Raw genomic sequence first — 12,397 nt, forward strand, 5'->3', positions numbered from 1 at the left:
TGAAGTTCATCGCTTTGGAAGTAGCGTTGTACTGACCACAGCCTGAAGTACAGACATTACATTTATTTACAGGCCGTCGCAAAGAACCATTCTTGACTTGTTGTATACGTTCTATGCGCAAGGCCATGACACACATTCGAGGGAATGGAATAAAACTTGCACCTGCAACCATCGTAACGCCTAAACAGACGCAATTTCTAGTGAAAATCAATTTTGTAAAGAAAATCAGATATCTGATGTTGAATAGAAAGTTTGAAGATGGCATATCCGCAGAAAACCAAAGGCAAGCAAAACACAAAGACATATGTATCAGCGTTTGTAGGATTGGCCGTACATGTTCTTGGTCTCTGTTTTTTCGTAGTACGAATGAAATCATCATATAAAAAGCTGATATACTGAAAAACATATGTTTCCATGAAGTCCAATAGGCCTGCAGAAACTGATCGTCCGATCAGCCAAACATATGGACACCCCAGGCGGATTTCAGCTATCGCCGTCGCCGTGATGTTCCGTATTAAGTCCTAGGGCAAAACATCCTCCACGTGCGCCGTATGCTGTACACGCGAGTGAAAGTGTGCGAGAGTGAGCCAACGGTGGCGTGGTTATCTCGCACATACAACCGAGATACGGTGCCTCCCAAGCTCGGAGCAACGAGGGATCTGCGGGGGGGGGGGGGGTTCGTTATATTGCGGCGGCGGCTTAATCCCGCTCTAGGGATGAAAGTGAGGAGGAAATGTGCGTATTTCGCGGCACGCTAGGAACCGCAGTGGTGGGACCGCCTTGGGTGCCGCTGCGCATGGTGCGGCCGCGCAGGCCCTATGTATACAGCAATCAACGGATGGCACAGAGTGCGGCAGGGATGACAGCTTCGTGTGCTCTGTGCCCTGGCAGCTTGGCTAACGTTGAAGTGAGAGGTTGCATAATGGTGAATTCAATCACTGCTGCTGCCACACTTTCTCTCTGCAGCGTTTTTAGAGAGAGTGTGCATGGTCATGAGTGAGAAGTGTTGAGGTTTTCATGTGCATGCTTCTTTTCAAGACCATGCTTGTCAATTTAGTTACTAGGCGAATATTTACCAGTTTATCCGACCAATAAATGCGCTATCCCTAATTCGTATAGCTAATTGCTGACTTGCTGTTGCAGTCGATGCTCCTTTTTTTGGGAGAAACTGGGACTTTTTGGCATTCAAAACTTCTTTATATTATCATGAAAAATCGCTACGAGTGCATGCGCCGGTTCGGGACAGTGCTGACGAAGTTGCGACTCCCTGTAAAATCAATTCAATAATAGAAAGTATTGTACTCGTACTTTCTATAAAACAGCAGTGTCCACCGCACAACAAAGAAACTGCCACTACCACGGCAAGCCCACACAGCAAATATAAAACTTAAGGTTAGTATAAATTGAGAGAACATGTTCTTTGTTCATTGTGCTCCAAGGGATATATAGGTGCGGCAACTTTGCAGCTTCAACTGTATTTACGTATTACCATACATTTCAGCATAGATGTTTTTTATTCTTGCCTCAATTCTCCTTCTACTATCAACGATACCTGGAGAACGCCGGCAATGTGCTTTTGCAGCACGTAGTCGTGCAAGATTAGGGCCAAGGTGCTACCGCAGTTCAACTACTCTCAAGACTACCACACGCCCTACCAATCCACCTGCATATCGTAGTAAGTAATATCTCATTTTTTGAAAAATAATCTGAAATTAATTATGCATACATGTTTTGACTTTATAGTGAAGATGAAGAATGAGGCAATGTCACCCGCCGTGGTTGCTTAGCCTCTATGGTGTTGGGCTGCTAAGCACGAGGTCAAGCGATTGAATCCCGGCCATGGCGGCCGCCTTTCAATAGGCACGAAACTTGACAATACCGGCGTACTGAGATGCAGGCGCACGTTGAGGAACCCCCGGTGGTAGGAATTTCCGGAGTCCGCCACTGCACCGTGCCTCATAATCACACCATGTTTTTTTACATGTAAAAACCCATTGTTTTCTTAATGAGGCAATGTGAAAGCTGAGCTTAGAATTGGCCTACTTATTGGGCGAACTTACGCTCAGCCAAACACGCAACTCTGGAGCCGGACGGTAACGACGAAAAAAGTAGCCGATTGTCGAAAAAACGATTATCGGGTGAAGCGCGCCCACTTTGAAACATGACACGTCGTCGGTTCCCGCGTAATTGATGGTGCCCGCGTACCTTCCACAAAGTTCTACACAGTTCGCGTCGCGCTTAGAGTCAGATTACACAAGGCTCTGTGACAACAGATCTGATATTATTAGAGAAACTTCAGATACAGAAAGGCGCGTGTGGCTCTGGTCGAGATCTTTGAATATTAGTGAGCCGGTGAAATGCGGTGACCGGTAAAAGTGATAAGTACACGTTGCAGTGCCCCCTCCTAAGAGCATCGACTCGATACTTCATAGAGGACACTAAAGCAGAACGCAAAATCACCATCCCGAAGCATAACAAACAACACAAATCTTTTTCCAGAGTTCGTTATTGCGGGCAGATTGGCTTGAGTACTGCTTGGATAATTTCAGGTCGCGCGCGGTGCGTCTGTCAGTTTATAATGCTGCGTCGCATGGCATCATAATCGATTGCGCCAGTATGTTCGAGGATATTGCATGGTCGGAAATAACATTGCAGTCCCCTTCGGCGTATCGCAGTCCAAATGCCATCAGAGTCCCTGGCCTAGTATTCCCCATCAGGTCGTCGCAAGTTGAAGTGTTGGCGGCCTGGCCTTTGCTGCCGTTTGATACGAGTTCAGAGGATTCTTTGCCGAACGTCCTCCACTCGCTCAGTTGCTTTAGTATGGTCAATTTAGATGACGCAGGGCTTGCCGTCGTGTTAGTTATTTTGGGCACTTGCTACCGTGTCTCTGAAAGAAATCCGTATTCCGGCGGCAACTGCTACTTCCTGCGGCTAGCTTGCTGGTCCTCCGCAATGTAGATATGTCGCGGCCAGAGCTTGCACGGGAAGTGTTCAGCACAGAATGAATGAGCACATCCACCACACGTTTCCTTGAGATGAAGACGAAGAAATAAGCAGTGTCAAAACTGTTCCCAAATTAACTATTTATTTGGTCAACTTGTGCCCACCACAAGAAGTAACACTTAAACACAACAATAGCACCGAGAGAAGTCGGTGATAATTGACAATCTTATCCGCCAGTCATGCGCATCTCCTGCTAGACATGACTCTTCGATGGTTCAGGGGTAATCGCTGGTGCCCGCGTTCTTTCGAAGAAGTACTACAGAGTTTTTTTCGCCCTCACATTCAAGTTTCGCAAGGTTCAGGAATAACAAACAACGTATAGAACCGGCGATAACTCTCAAGAAACTTCAGATACAGAATAAGGCTCAACTCATGCTAGGCGGTAACGTAGAACATTTGTTAGTCGGTGAAACACAGTTACTGGGAAATGTAATTGTAGACGGCGCAATATGTGTCTGTATAGGGGAAAGAACGGGCGTAAATTTTGTGAGTCACAACCACCTAAAGCCAACCTTTTTTAAACAAAGCACGGCGGAAATTATTTGTTGTTTTTACTTGAAGGGCTAACAATTAAAGGAAAAACGAAATCAAATGAATTAAACTGAACTGAAGACTGAAAGGGCGCGTAAATACAACTTGCTGCTGGCGGAAGCCAAATAAATATTATCGGCTTTACAGACACGTTTACCGATTAAGCTGTAGGAGTGCCTGTTCCAACACCGACATTTTTGGTTATCGAATAGGTATACAAGATGTAAACCGGCGATGTTAAGGGGGTGTCAATTAAGCCATCGTGGTGGATGTAGAATGGCATCACACCGATGGCATCACACAGAACGTGAGCTTCAGGAGCCCAGACAGGTGAACAATTAGCCGTCGTGTACTACCTGATGTGAATAAAGCTCCAAAGTATACACCCTTGCTATGAAGAAGAACAACTAAGGAGCTCAATTTCATTTTGATCACAGCCACGTGAACAAAAAGAATGCCAGTGAAAGCGCTGGGGAATTTGTTGATTTGTTGCTTTTGAATTGAAGCGTGTAAAACCTATGTTCGAGGGTAATGAAAGTGCACAAACAAGAACTTCCGGAAAACGAGAGCGGAGTCTATGCCCTCCACATTTGTCGTGTGTGGATATAGAATTTTGTAGATCTACCATTACGTATCATCTATTATACATGGTGATTTTAATATCCAGCACGTAGAACCTTATTTAGTGTCCTTCATAGCTCGAGTGGAGCATGAAACCATTTATACTAATGATCATGTCACCTAACACTCGAAATTTGCATATACCGAAATAAACATACATAGGCAGGAGGTTGCCTTCGAATGGTATGCATTGTTTGTCGTGCTTGGTGTGTGCCAAGACACAAGTAGTAGCCCTTTTTGGCAGTATGTTTCTTTCTGCGCTGTTTGATTTTATGAGAAAAAATATGTTTTCTGTATCATCTCTTTGTTCCGAAACAATAGCGGAAGCACTTCACTGTTATCTCGAGAAACTCGAGATTGCTTGAGAGAAGGCGAAACAGACTATCAGTCCTATTGAGTGTAATTGTTGAAGTCGGTTCTGAGAATTCTTCGACAGGACATGAAGAATTTGTGTTCTATCAAGGGAAATCAATGTTTGTCCTTCAAGCTTTAAATTCAGAAAATACATGCGCATGCGCTTGAGAGACCCATCACCAATTTAGGAAACTGCTGATAACGTCGATCCTTTTTTTTGGCAACGCTCATTGAATCTCACTCATACTGAAGCTTTCAGCCCGTATGTAGCTGTTACTAGCTTTCAATTATTGTTTCCCGCTAGATAGCAGCGTCAGTGTTGGGTTGTCATTATTAAATAAAAATAAACGTACTTAGAACACACACCTATGGGATGCTCTGCGTCGCAATGTGGTGCTTGTACTCTCCTCATTTTTAGGCGTAAATTTCTTTCGTAAACAATTTTTCAAATCTATTCTTGTGACAGATCGAATTACCGAGTTCTAAAATGGCGGTAAGCACATCTTTGTGACCTACAGTGCTTAACCTTGCCTGAATTCTCACGGTGACTATGATTGTTGTATTAGTTCATGCCGTGATCGCTTGTGGAAGAGAAGTGTAGATAGGTGCCTTATTCTTTATTCTTTTTCGTATCATACCTTTAGCTTCCTATTATAAGCTTCAAAGAAAATTTTTCATCACGGTGGCGGTTTTTACATCAGCAACAAAGGAGGCTAGCGAATGTTTGCAGTTCTCCAAATGATATTTTCACTTTTCTTGTGGTTATGGCAGATAGTCTATATTAGGTGCATTCATCTGCCTAAGTAATTTCAATATAGAATACGATAAGTAATATAAGGGGCGCGCAGAGATGTTTTCGGCCGAAAAGAAATAATCCCACGTTTGGGAGGTACAAGTCCTTGTGGTGAAGTTGGTAGGCAGGGCTACTTCTTATTTCCCTCTACAGCGCTTCGCATTTCATTATTGGTCTTTGTGAGTTCTTTCACTTTGACAACTTTTATATGTGTACTGAAAAAACACACGCCAACCAATTAGAGCTTTATCAGGTGAGGATACAGCAATTTAAACAAAGCATCCCAAAATATTGACGGTAACTTTTCACCCCTGCTTGGTTACTAAACCCTAAATGCTAGTATTAAACATTGTTCTAACAATATGAACTTAGATACCTATATTTACTGCTTTAAATGGAGCCAAGTGAGTCCAGAAATTATCTCTTGTACTACATAGATGTTAACCAACGATACTCGACCAGTTTCGACTGGCAACGCTAGTATTTTCATAACCATGGTCTCACTCATGTGGCAAAATAAGGCTCAATTTTCGCTCAAGAACATCAAAAATAAGCAGCATTTTTGTTGGAAGCCACGTAGTTCAGTTCCTACTGATATTTGACATCTCATAAGAAGTCAACATACAAAGACACCAAGGACACCATAACTGATATTACTTAGTAACTGAGTTAAAGGACTGATAAGTTAATGCAAATTAAAGTGAATAAAAGGCAACCGGCTGCAGGTGCTATACCAAACCCCATCTTCGCATTACGCGCGCAATGCTCCTGCCAAGTGGCTACCACGGCGGCGTTTTACCATCCAATTTCGGGGGTAGTCTTGTTTTACTGCTAGAAGTAACCCTGGGATTGTTAGCCAGTGCCACAACTGACAAACCATGGCGGCGCATCTGGAACATTCTTTTTGCCGCAACCATCACGAGTGCGTGTTCCGTCGACGTAGGCCTTATGGAGGAGCACCAGTGATCTACAGTGATCTACAGTTGCTGCCCCACTGTGTTCCGGCTAAAAATCGGAATACGTGCGACGCCGAGGAAATCTTCTCACTCAGTTTTTTCACTTGGGGCGGCCATGTGAGGTTCCTATCGATAGTCACTCCAAGAAACCTTTGCGTCTTGACGTATGGAAGGGCACGACCACCCAACACTAGTGGGTATTTTTCCATACACCTCCGCGTGAAAGCCATGGCAACGCTTTTGTCGGGGGACAATTTCAGACCCCTTGGATTTAGGTAGGCCGATATATTTGCTAGCGCTCTCTGGAGGCGTTGTTGGGTGGTACTGCGGGAACGCGCCGCACTCCAAATGCAGATGTCGTCCGCATACAGTGTGATTTTGACGCCAGGGGGCAGGTTTCTTTTCAGATGGATGAGGACTAAATTAAATAATACCGGGCTTAACACAGCTCCTTGTGGCACTCCCTTCTCGACGGCATAAAGCGCCGTGGGGCCATCCGGGGTACACATGAAAAGTTGGCGTCCTTGAAGATAGTCTTCAATCCATGCGTAGAGCCGTCCTCCAAGACCAAGGGTTTCCAAAGCGTCAAGTATTGCTTTATGATAGACCGAATCATATGCTGCCTTAATGTCTAAAAATAATGCAGTAGGTATGTTTCCAGAGACCAATTCCTCTTCAATTGATGAGACCAAGGCAATGACATTATCAATTGCGGATCTATTTTGCCGGAAGCCATTCATTTCCTCCGGGTAAACTTTTGCAGTTTCCAAGAACCAATTTAGTCGTTTGTAGATCATTTTTTCGAATAGCTTCCCTACGCAGCTAAGCAGAGATATGGGTCTGAAGGAGGCGTAATTTGTTGGCTGCTTCGCTGGTTTCAATATAGGAATGACTTTCGCAAGCTTCCATTCCGTAGGAACCTCCCCAGTTATCCATGAGGCGTTGTAGTATTCCAGAAGGCGTAGGCGAGATGTGTGGCCTAGATTTGCGAGCGCTGCATAACTCACGCCGTCATGGCCAGGTGATGGCCAGGTGATCCTTTTTTTTGGCAACGCTCATTGAATCTCACTCATACTGAAGCTTTCAGCCCGTATGTAGCTGTTACTAGCTTTCAATTATTGTTTCCCGCTAGATAGCAGCGTCAGTGTTGGGTTGTCATTATTAAATAAAAATAAACGTACTTAGAACACACACCTATGGGATGCTCTGCGTCGCAATGTGGTGCTTGTACTCTCCTCATTTTTAGGCGTAAATTTCTTTCGTAAACAATTTTTCAAATCTATTCTTGTGACAGATCGAATTACCGAGTTCTAAAATGGCGGTAAGCACATCTTTGTGACCTACAGTGCTTAACCTTGCCTGAATTCTCACGGTGACTATGATTGTTGTATTAGTTCATGCCGTGATCGCTTGTGGAAGAGAAGTGTAGATAGGTGCCTTATTCTTTATTCTTTTTCGTATCATACCTTTAGCTTCCTATTATAAGCTTCAAAGAAAATTTTTCATCACGGTGGCGGTTTTTACATCAGCAACAAAGGAGGCTAGCGAATGTTTGCAGTTCTCCAAATGATATTTTCACTTTTCTTGTGGTTATGGCAGATAGTCTATATTAGGTGCATTCATGTGCCTAAGTAATTTCAATATAGAATACGATAAGTAATATAAGGGGCGCGCAGAGATGTTTTCGGCCGAAAAGAAATAATCCCACGTTTGGGAGGTACAAGTCCTTGTGGTGAAGTTGGTAGGCAGGGCTACTTCTTATTTCCCTCTACAGCGCTTCGCATTTCATTATTGGTCTTTGTGAGTTCTTTCACTTTGACAACTTTTATATGTGTACTGAAAAAACACACGCCAACCAATTAGAGCTTTATCAGGTGAGGATACAGCAATTTAAACAAAGCATCCCAAAATATTGACGGTAACTTTTCACCCCTGCTTGGTTACTAAACCCTAAATGCTAGTATTAAACATTGTTCTAACAATATGAACTTAGATACCTATATTTACTGCTTTAAATGGAGCCAAGTGAGTCCAGAAATTATCTCTTGTACTACATAGATGTTAACCAACGATACTCGACCAGTTTCGACTGGCAACGCTAGTATTTTCATAACCATGGTCTCACTCATGTGGCAAAATAAGGCTCAATTTTCGCTCAAGAACATCAAAAATAAGCAGCATTTTTGTTGGAAGCCACGTAGTTCAGTTCCTACTGATATTTGACATCTCATAAGAAGTCAACATACAAAGACACCAAGGACACCATAACTGATATTACTTAGTAACTGAGTTAAAGGACTGATAAGTTAATGCAAATTAAAGTGAATAAAAGGCAACCGGCTGCAGGTGCTATACCAAACCCCATCTTCGCATTACGCGCGCAATGCTCCTGCCAAGTGGCTACCACGGCGGCGTTTTACCATCCAATTTCGGGGGTAGTCTTGTTTTACTGCTAGAAGTAACCCTGGGATTGTTAGCCAGTGCCACAACTGACAAACCATGGCGGCGCATCTGGAACATTCTTTTTGCCGCAACCATCACGAGTGCGTGATCTCTTTTTGATGACAGAAACTGGTCAATAAATGTGCACGCACAACCTGAACGAAGTAATGTTGGCAGATTCTGGACCCTCCTATTGCCCTGGATTCGGAAGCCTCGGCGCTGGCTAAAGCTCACAGAGTTAGTTCTAGCACTGAAACATAAATACCCCAGAAAGTGGATGGGAAAACTGCGCCGCGGTAGCTCAGTTGGCAAGATCATTGCACGAGTGATGCCAACTCGTAGGTTTGTATCGCACTGGTGGCCAGTTGATTTTCACCGACTTTCATTTCCATTTTTTATCATTTCTTCAACACAATAGGGAACTAGAATTATTTCCCCTATGCTGTCCTTGGTTTATTTGTTTCTTGGCTTCTGACCATATGTATAATAAAAATCGGGTCCGTCAGTTCCCTTTTTTCTCATTTTCTCCTATTTCAGTCATTTTGTTGGAAGAACATTATTGAAAATTCAAAGGCTGAACATGTGTTTCAATGAAAATAAAGTGGTATACTTTCTGTTTTTAAACGTACAAAAAGTAGATCTAACTTAGCGCTGTAAGTCTCTGATGTCACGGCAATTTCTCGCGGGAAATTATGCCCTATGCAACCAGCTGCCCTTTTTGGTTCTTTGCGGGATTTGCTGAATTTTTTGTGTTAACAGTGCACGCTTTGCTACTGAAGAATCATGAATCAGTAATAAAGGGTAATAACACTTCTCGTAGTTCTTCCATGTTCCATAGACAGTGAATATCTACTCTTTAATGCGAACTTCGGATACCGTAATTGTGCTGCATGTGTGTTTTCTTGAGAGTGGCTTTGGCCTTGACATATCCCGTAATGATCAGCAGTTGTGTAGTACACAATTTCTTACTTATTGAAGAAAACAGCATTGTCGTTGTGCATTGCGTGGTCTATTTTACGAAACAGCGATGTCATGTGTTTCACACTTGGAAGTTCTAGTAGCATCTTTCATAATCTAAATGAGGTACTTAGTATCCGTAGAGCTTTGCATTGTCTAGGGATGAAATATCTCACTCTGTTGAACGCATCTTACAGATGGACTTACAGGCTAAAGCAGGACCATTCATGGTGGATCCAAGTACCAGCAGCGATGCGGAACTCTACAGGATACTTGAGTGTGCTGCCCTGCTCAGCGCAACATGCATAATGAATGACTATTCGTGTAACATGTCATAAAACGATATGTTTTGATTACCAACATAGTACGCAAAACTCCTGCGCAATACACGCAGGGAGAACTGCAGTCTTGTGGCTTGTGTATGCCTTTCATGCTTTAGATCACTTTCTAAATATCCAATATTATGATAGATGTTATGAATTATTACGAAGGATTGGAATGATCGGTGATTCATTACATGTAACGAAATACTACCGAAATCTGAAGAGAGGTACGAAAAATACAAACAGCCCACAGCAGTTGGGTCACCGTGGGACACTCGATATAATTAAAGGTGACGAAAATGGCGTAGTACAACGCAAACGATATAGTAAGTCACAGTCACTTGTATAAATAAAACAATTGGAGTGATTATGATGCCTTGCCTTGCAACAATTTCAAAGCAGCCCATACAGGCCAGTTCTACAAATACTTTGTTAAATGTTAAAATAGACATATTGAAAGATTAGGATGGTTTCTGGGATAATTGCCGGCAGTGGTGGCGACAAAGAGGGCATGGGTGCAACATGATAATTAGTTTCTTATTAATCACAACCGATGCATTTACTTTAAGTTTGTTTGAATGGGCACATCGTAACTCAGAAATGTCAGCGTGTTCGGCATACAGGTCATAAACGAGTGCAAATTAGAACGTAGCAGTCAAGGGCACCTTCTGCTTAAGCCACCCAACAGCGGGCAACCACCACGCTGCTGCATGCCTTGCGTGCTCTAGATCACTTTTAATTTCCGATATTATGATAGTTTGCGGCAAGGAAACACCTTCTCCAGTCCTTTAATTAATACGAAGGTTTGGATTATTCTGCGATTTACTGCATTTAATAAATTATTGGTGAAAACCACAGAGACATAGGAACAGTACAAACAGTCCATTTGAAAGAGAAATCACAAGGCGCTAAAATGTAAAAAAGCGTTTGTGTAGCATTGGTGTAGCTCGTAAGAATTAATGGTGCGAACAATGTCGTAGTACAACGCCAGCGGCGTAGTCAAGCACAGTCACTTGTATAAATAAATCTAGTGGAGTGAACATGATGCCTTTCCTGCAAAATATTTCAAAACCCTGCTTCAGAGCAGTCTACACAGGGTGTTTCCACGAAAACAGGAAAATTTAAGGTAATATAGAAAATAGACACAACGAACTAACAGGATGGATCAGGCTGGTCGCCAGTAGTGGCGAAAGAAATAGAAGGGGTTTTACGAAATGATTAGTCCCTCATTAACCGAAGTCGATTATTTGACTTCAAGCATGTAGGTTCAAAGGTCTAATTGAAGCATACACTTCATATAAGATCATTATCATCACCAGCCTATTTTTTTTTTCCACTGCAAGGCGCAGGCCTCTCCCTGCGATCTCCGATTACGCATGTCCTGTGCCAAGCGATTGCAACTAGCACCCACGAATTTCCTAATTTCATCGCCCCGCCAAGTATTGCGCTGCCCTTGAGAGCGCTTTCCTTTTCTTGGCGCCCATACTTTAGCCCTAATGATGCACCGGTTTTCTAACCTATGCGTTATATGGCCTGCCCAATTTCGTTTCTTGTCTTAATGTCAATTAGAATATCGGCTATACCCGATCAGTCTCTGATCCAAACCGCTCTATTTCTGTCTCTTAACGTTTTGCCTAGCATTCAGACATCCACCCGTTCATAGCAATTGCTACAAAGGAAACCCATACGGGTTCCTCGAAAGAAAAGCCTCATAGTTGAAGGAAAATTCGTCCTGATCCGGGACTCGACCGCAGGACCGCCGCCTTTCCGGGGCAGCCAATCTACCATCTGAGCTAACCGGGCGGCTAGCAGATGGCAGGGCGAAGTCGAATTTGTCGACAACACGAAGCAAAGGCAAGAGTTTGACGTAGTAGTTCTGCGGAAACCCTCAAGGTGGAGAGAAGTAATGAATAAAGGGAAAATCATTCTCTGTTCCATCGTGCTTTGCGCGGTCCTTAATGTGTTCTCAAGCTTCTTTGTCACTCTTCAAGTTTCTGCCCCATATGGGAGCACCGGTAAAATGCAATGGTTATACACCTTCCTCTTCACGGACAATGGTAAGCTTCTATTCATGAGATGACAATTTCTGCCGTAAGCGCTCGAACCCATTTTTCTTCTTCTATAAATTTTCGTCTCTTGGTCAGGTTTTCCTGTGAATAAATGACCTAGGTAATCGTACTCTTCACACACTCTAGAAGCTAACGGGCGATCCTGAACTTTTGTTCCCTTGCCCGGCTACTCATGAATATTAACCTTCAACCCCACTTTTACACTCTCCCTGTTAAGGTCCTCAGTAATTTGATGTAACTACAGGGCTTCTGAACAGAACGACATCATCTGCAAGCAGGAACTTGCTGAGGTATTAGCCATAGATTCTTTCTGTTAAGTCTTCCGAGTTTAATAGCCAGAATACTTCT

The 12,397-nt window shown here is 43.2% G+C and overlaps 1 long non-coding RNA gene across 1 annotated transcript; it reads left to right on the top strand.

Moving 5' to 3' along the window:
- The first annotated feature begins 1,360 nt into the window (after window positions 1–1,360).
- Window positions 1,361–10,348, top strand: LOC142589796 (uncharacterized). Its single transcript, XR_012829943.1, has 2 exons — window positions 1,361–1,675; window positions 9,855–10,348. It is a non-coding gene; the product is annotated as an uncharacterized LOC142589796 (long non-coding RNA).
- The last annotated feature ends 2,049 nt before the right edge of the window (window positions 10,349–12,397 follow it).

This window comes from Dermacentor variabilis, chromosome 8 (genome assembly GCF_050947875.1).
Source record: "Dermacentor variabilis isolate Ectoservices chromosome 8, ASM5094787v1, whole genome shotgun sequence".
NCBI classification, from domain to species: Eukaryota; Metazoa; Arthropoda; class Arachnida; order Ixodida; family Ixodidae; genus Dermacentor; species Dermacentor variabilis.